Here is a 7,011-nt window from a genome sequence, read left to right as displayed (position 1 = left end):
AAAACATGGTGTAATATTCTTAGCATAAATGTGGCTGGTTATTTTAGGCAGATCCACCACTGTGATCAAATTGGTGGCTCTGCCATGCCAGACTGACGCATTTCTGAGTTCATTCCTTAGAATTTGTCAAGGTGCAAAAAAGTGAAGACGGGAGACTCGGATGAAGATCAGATTTGTGTCTATTGTCTGGGGACTGGGATGTCTAGAAATAGGAAAGTGGCTAAGCTTTTTTTTTGGACCTGTGTGAGAGAATAATAAGCACTAAAACCAGTTTCAGAGAAACAAACACCTCAGTTTCTCCGTCTCTTGCTCATTTCATGCACTTCACGTCTCCCATCTTTCACACCCTCTAGCAGTTTTACACGTATGCACACAGAAGCACAAAACAGGCAACATACAAACACAACTATATACAAGAAGGGGAGGGGTTGAAAAAGAAACAGCCTCCCATGTGGTGTGTGTGTGTCTGTCATGACATCATGATAAACACTGCTGACAGATAAGGGTCAGGCCTGTTTTGGTACTGACATTTCCAAAAAAAAAAAATAAAAAAATTTTCTCCTTGACAAACAGAAACAACAAAGGGAGGGAGCCGTCTCGGTCTCAATTTGATAGCCATTTGGGAGTTTCACTCAGAAAATATCTCAGTTTCTTCTGATGGGAAACCATGCATGCACACGTGTGTTTTTGTGTTCCTATGGGTTTACACACAGAGAGCTTTCTCGCGTGTTTACATGTGTGCACGTGACTTGTGTCGTCGTGCGCGCAGCGTGACTTGGAGCTCTCACAGCCCTCGAGGCCAGCTCAGCACTTGGCTTCTTATCTCTCTTTCAGAACCTTGGTCATGAATAAACATCACTAGAAAAAGAAATTACCCAAAATGAAAATAACTGAGTGGAATCTGGAGGAGGTGGGTGCAATCCACAGCAGGGGGAGGAGTGCTGAGAAAGTGAATGGATGAGCGAATGTGTGGTGAGAGAGGGAGAGACTGAAGTGTTTCCTCCATCCTGGAATACCCTCAGTGTACTGGCTCCAGAAAAGTGGCAAAATCTTTCGCTTCTTCCTCGTCTCTTCTCTTTTTGCCTCGTCTGTTCTGGTCTGCATCTCCGTCTTTCACTGGATGCTTTAAAATACCAGTCGTGCCTCTGTGGGCTACTCTAGATTGTTTTGTATTCTCCCATGCTGTTGTGCCAGTGCGTGTGGGCGTGTGTAGGAGCTGGAGAATTTTTGTTCTTTTTTGTTGTTGCTCTGGTTTATAATGAGCTGTTTCACTGAAGTACATTAAACGCTAATTTTTCTCTCACCCCCCCCCCTTTTTTTCTTTTTTTTTTTTTTACCTCGTCTCTGATTTTCTTCTTTTCCTCATCTTCCATTTTTGTCATTCTTCATCTCTTTTACTTCTCTTTGTACTTTTCTCCAGGATTCTGCCACTAGACCAAATATGAATAATTGAAGACGAGCTTTTTGGCTTCCAAATCTGTAGCTCTGTGTTTAATATCGTCCTCAACAATTTGGCTGTCTTTTTGAATGTGCCCACAAACTGCCCCCTGCTGCCATAAACTCAGTGGAGAATAATGAGGGTCATGCAATGGAAATGTGTGAGTGTGAACCAAAGTGTTGGCCCCATTATAAGGTGGCATCACTAGCTGCACACCTACTGTTGCTGTTCCATCATTGCATCTGCCCACATGAGCGCACACATGCACGCACACAAACACACACATATCTCTGTCTCACATTACTTCTCTCTTTCTCAATCTGTCTGTCCCTCTGTTTTAATCTTACACACACCATCACTATTACCCCCTTTTCTCCCTTTGGTGCCAGATTGAGCTGGCATCAGATGTGACAATGTGTTAATCGGTGGCTGCTACACAGGTCAATGAGTACTGTAACGAAGCCAGTGATCCATTCTTAGGCTCAACTGGGAGCCACAGTGGAGTGACAGTTCTTTTATTTTCACCCTTGAAGTCATTTGAAACTTTAAAAAGAAGCCTTTCTCTTCAGTAATCTTTTAGCCATTTCTTGTTTTTCATCCTCCCATCTCTTACCTAACTGCCTCTTCACAGTAGCTCATTTTCTATTTCTGGCTTTTCTCTTCTGCTTTCTTTATCCTCAAACGTTTTCTATTCCAACTTTCATTTGTCTTATTTTTTGAGTTTACCAGGTTCACTGCTACCAAATTATTCCTTCTCCCACATTACTCCGTTTGTTCCATATGTTCAACACACCTATTCAGTCCCACATTTTTTCCTTGTTTTTACCTTTTTTCCGTTTTATTCCTTCCATCATACCTCCTTAATTTTCTTTCCTTATTTTTATCCCCTTCCTCCTTCCGCTCATGCTTCTTCTTTTGTTCATTCTGTTTTGCTTCCTTTTCACATCACCCTCTCTCCTTCCCTTTTAATCATTCTCTTTTAATTATAATTTCATCCTTCTGTGTATCACACTTTTGATTAGCTGTTCATCCCTGCGTAGGTTTCTCCTGTGTATTCTACCCATTTATCCATCATTTCTTCCTTCTTTGGATTCCTTCTTTCCATCCTCTCCCCTTACTTGTTCCTGTACTCCCTCTCTTGTTATTTGTTTCTTTGTTCCTTCTTTTCTTCCATCCCTGAGCTCTGTAACTCATCAATTTCCATTATTTAATGAAAATTGCAATTCAGATCTTTCACCTCTGATCATAGTCCACAAGCCCTGTCATTGCAAATAAATGGAGGATGGGTGCCAGGTTGGAAAATACCCAGAAAAACACATTTAAACCAAGTCAGATACATTAACATGCAGTCATTGTCTCCACTCCCCTGCTTGTAGCTGATATAAAATACGATGGATCACAGGCTTGAGTACAGATGAGTGTAGTGCCACAGTGCTCTAATTTGCTCATTAAATTGATGCTCCCAGACTGACTGATTTAGACAGGATTAACGATGGAACTGTCTTTGGTTTTTTTTGTTTTTTTTAAAGCTACATCAGTGTGCATGCATGCATGTTGTAGATTTGGCGAAGCATATTATTGTGGCATGGTGACTGTGGTGCAATGTGCAAATGAGCAAGAGTAAGCTAAATGTTTGTGCTTTTGTGTATTATACATTATTTCCCTCAGCATCTTAACCGTAGGGATGTGATGCCTGAAAGTGGGTCAGACAGTTGTAAGAGTGCATGATCCTCTGCCAAGAGCATCTATGGAAACTCTGACACATTTAACAGATTTTCCTGGCAGGAAAGATATTTATGAATTTGAGAAAACATAGTGGAGTAGAGGCGATACAAGAGGGACATGTGATACAGTATATCCAGTCATTTTAATGTGTAAAGGGATACAAACACAAACAAGCAGATGGACTTTGACATCCAAGTCATCACAATCTTATTTCTTGATCACATTTGAGATGGTGGTGAATGTGCATAAGGTTTCCAACAAATGCATCAAAGGATCACACTGACATATTAAGACATACACATACAAAGGTTCCCATGCACACATGTAAACACTCATATTCCCTGACCCAATTAGTCCGGTCTGATAACTGTGTCAGTGTGTTACTACCAATTCCTAAGCCTGGAGGGTATTGAAGTCATGTACTGTAAAGTCTTACTCATGCATGTAAGGCCACAGCCACATCAGTGCTCAGTGCTGATGTACTCCAACCCCCCTCTTCTGTGTCTACATGGAGAAAAAAAAAGCATAAAGGCAAGTGTGTATGTGTTTGTGTGCATTTATGTGTGAACATTAAGAAAGATGTTTGCCTCTAGTGAGTCTTGCTGGGTACTATGCACCATAGACTGACCACATTTAGAGCAGAGGGTGTAGTTCTGATTTATCAGCTAACACTAGCAAGCGTGCAAGTTAAATCCTTGAACTGTATAGGCCCAATGCACATGCACAGATACTCAATAAACAGTGCGAAAGTTTTAAAGCAATAGACAAATAAATCACTAGAATTTCAGTTACCAAAGGTGGAGCAGTAAAAAATGCCCCAAAAGGCACAAGCGCAGTACAATGAAATGTATTAGCTAAGGTAAAGCTTAACTAACAGCTAGCAACTACAGTTTCCTGTATAAAGGCACTTTATATGTACATGAGAATGTGTAAAAGTTTTTATGTGTATGTTCTGTATATTCACTTCTATTTGGGTTACAGGAGAAAAATGTTCCCATCTTCCATCATTCCATCATTATCTCCACAATTCTCGCAGGGAAGGATGAGGAGACAGACACGCACACATATCAACAATGATTAGAGACATACAGAGAGGGAGAGTGAACGACTTGCATACATTCTCTGTTTAGCAGAGTGTTTCTTTAAACTGTCACATGAAAGCTGTGGAACTTTGCAAAGTCAACTTTCAAGGAATTTTTAGTATACTGCTTTATTTTCCCATTTTTTCTGCATATGATTTTTTTTATTTATTTATTTTTTTGCATCTAGGCAGATGGATTTCCTGAGTTTTTGGCTATGCTAGTAATAGTTTGTATAGGAAGCATATCTTTGTTTCCAGAGTCCTAACACACAATTTTGTTTAAATAGTTCACAAATATTAAAGAAAGAGAGAGAGAAAAAAAAGATACTGAAACAAAACCAGTGGCCATCATTGCAGTTTGATTTAGACTTAACCCTAACATGTTTTTCAAATAAATGCTATATAGAGCTATAAACATAACCCTTAGAATAAAGGCCTAGCTGTCAACAGGAAAGCCTGGGCAGTATCCCAGCACTCAGAAAAAAGGAGAATTGCACCTGCTACGAGTGGTCCCTTCCTCCACATTGCATGGAGTTCCACTGCATGTTTAAATCATGGTTCTACCAGCCTAACTTTATTTATGCAGTATACAGTTTCCTTATGACCTGAATTTTAGCTGCAAATATTTACTCACCATTTTACACTCCACTGATTAAAAAAATATGCACATTTTCTGAAATATTTTGATGGTGTGGTGCGTACTGGCACTTCCTGACCTTGCTGTCTGTCATTTGTGAAAAATGCATTTGGAACACCTTGGAAACAGAGAAATGTTGTGAGGAAAACTCCTTGCAACCAGGACCCTTTTTCATGTCCTTATTAAATGCTGTATAAATCTGGTTAGCACAAGCCCTGGAAAGATATTACTTATTTGCATTTAGCAATATATGCAAATGCATTTAACATTTTAGTAAATGTTAACAGCTTAACTCAGCTTAAAGCATTATGATCCCCAACGGAGTCTCATGGAGCTGCTAGCATGGATGCAGACCTTTTAGTTTAAAAAAAGAAAATAAAAATTGTCCTTTCTAAGAACAACTAAAGAATCAGTGAGGTTAAAACTTGAGCTTCTACATCCAAAGCAGGTTGCCTTGTGAGGTGAAGACAGCCTGATAAAAAATGTCAGCTTCAAGCTGGGCTCTAGAAGTATAGCTGGTATCCTGGTAAGACATTTATCACCTTCAATATCCCGAGGGTTAAATAGTAAGATAGCTAGCTTATATCCTCAAATATATATCTCGATGAAGTTTAATCATCCCATCAGCAATTTGTTGGCAAATTCTTGTGGTTGTTTATGCTACTCTCTTAACTATTGTGGCAGGCTATCTGTTTGTTTGGTCACATAAAACCTGAACTATGATAGATTTTATATTCTTGTTCTGAACTCCTAGGTAGGAACAAGCTACGCAGTGAATCTAATCTCATAGAAATGTCAGTCTTAGCCTGCAGCTGTGGTGATAGACGTCTGACTGGCACATTAAGGGCTGTTAAAGTTGGAGTTCCAAAAGAGCTCGCCACAAGGTCTGTGTCTGGTGGGTCGACAAATAAAAGGATTTAAAAGGCCCTTGTGAGACTAAATGTAATTTTCTGAGGATCCCAGGCTGAAATTTATAACAAGCGTCACACCATGGGAATATAAAAGCATCACTTTCATTTCCTTTTCTTAGTTGGTGAAGCCTTTCAAGTGCATTAAACACAGGTTCCTCGACTATTTCAGCAATGAATCTTGATAGAAAAAATGAACTCTTAAGGGTCAGGCTCTATTATCAATATAGTTCTTTCATGTGGATCTGAATCACTAGGCAATATTTTGAATGTGACAACCTTGCTATGCTACAAAGGGATCAATACTTTATTTCTCAGAAAAATACCCCCCCGCTTTATTGATTGGACTGAAAGTAAAATGATCTTTATGATCCTTTTGAACCACACTCCCTCACTCATGGAACTGAGAGCTGAGGAATTTCAGAGCAGAGCCTTGGGAGCTTCAAAGCCATAAATCCATTTTCTCCATGTGTAAAGGTTCAGGAGAAGCTGGGCGAGATGGCAGCAGGTAGAATGAGAGTGACAAAGGGAGTACGATAAAAGTAGAGCTGTGGACAAAAGGCTTTTGTGATTTTCTGCAGTGGTAAACCAGTCCTGAAAAGAATGTCAGCAGCTTCTCCTGCACAGCCACTTTCTCACACACACACACACACACACACACATGCATGCACGCAGGCGCGCGCGCGCGCACACACACACACACACACACACACACACACACACACACACACACACACACAGGCATGCACGCGGGCGCGCGCGCGCGCACACACACACACACACACACACATGCATGCACGCGGGCGCGCACACACACACACACACACACACACACACACACACACGCGCACACACACAAAGTATAAGCATATACACAGGCACAGGGTCACAAAAATAGACACATGCATACAGACAGCTCAGTCTGCATTTTTTGTTGCCTCCCGCAGTCACACACACACACACACACACACACACACACACACACACACACACACACACACACACACACACACACACACACACACACACACACACACACACTTGTTGTCTTGTGCTTTCTGGGCCACTGAGGAGAGAGAGAAGGGAGAAGACAGGGAGTAAGAGCTGCTGGCTTGCAGAGTGTGAGTCATGGACAGGCTGACTGTCCTCAGGCCATGCTACACCATCTGCACCCCCACTACCTCTACACCCTCATCACACAGCTCAATGCTCCAGAGCACTG

Source organism: Archocentrus centrarchus, chromosome 22 (assembly GCF_007364275.1).
Source record: "Archocentrus centrarchus isolate MPI-CPG fArcCen1 chromosome 22, fArcCen1, whole genome shotgun sequence".
Lineage (NCBI taxonomy): Eukaryota > Metazoa > Chordata > Actinopteri > Cichliformes > Cichlidae > Archocentrus > Archocentrus centrarchus.
This window is presented reverse-complemented; position numbering follows the sequence as displayed.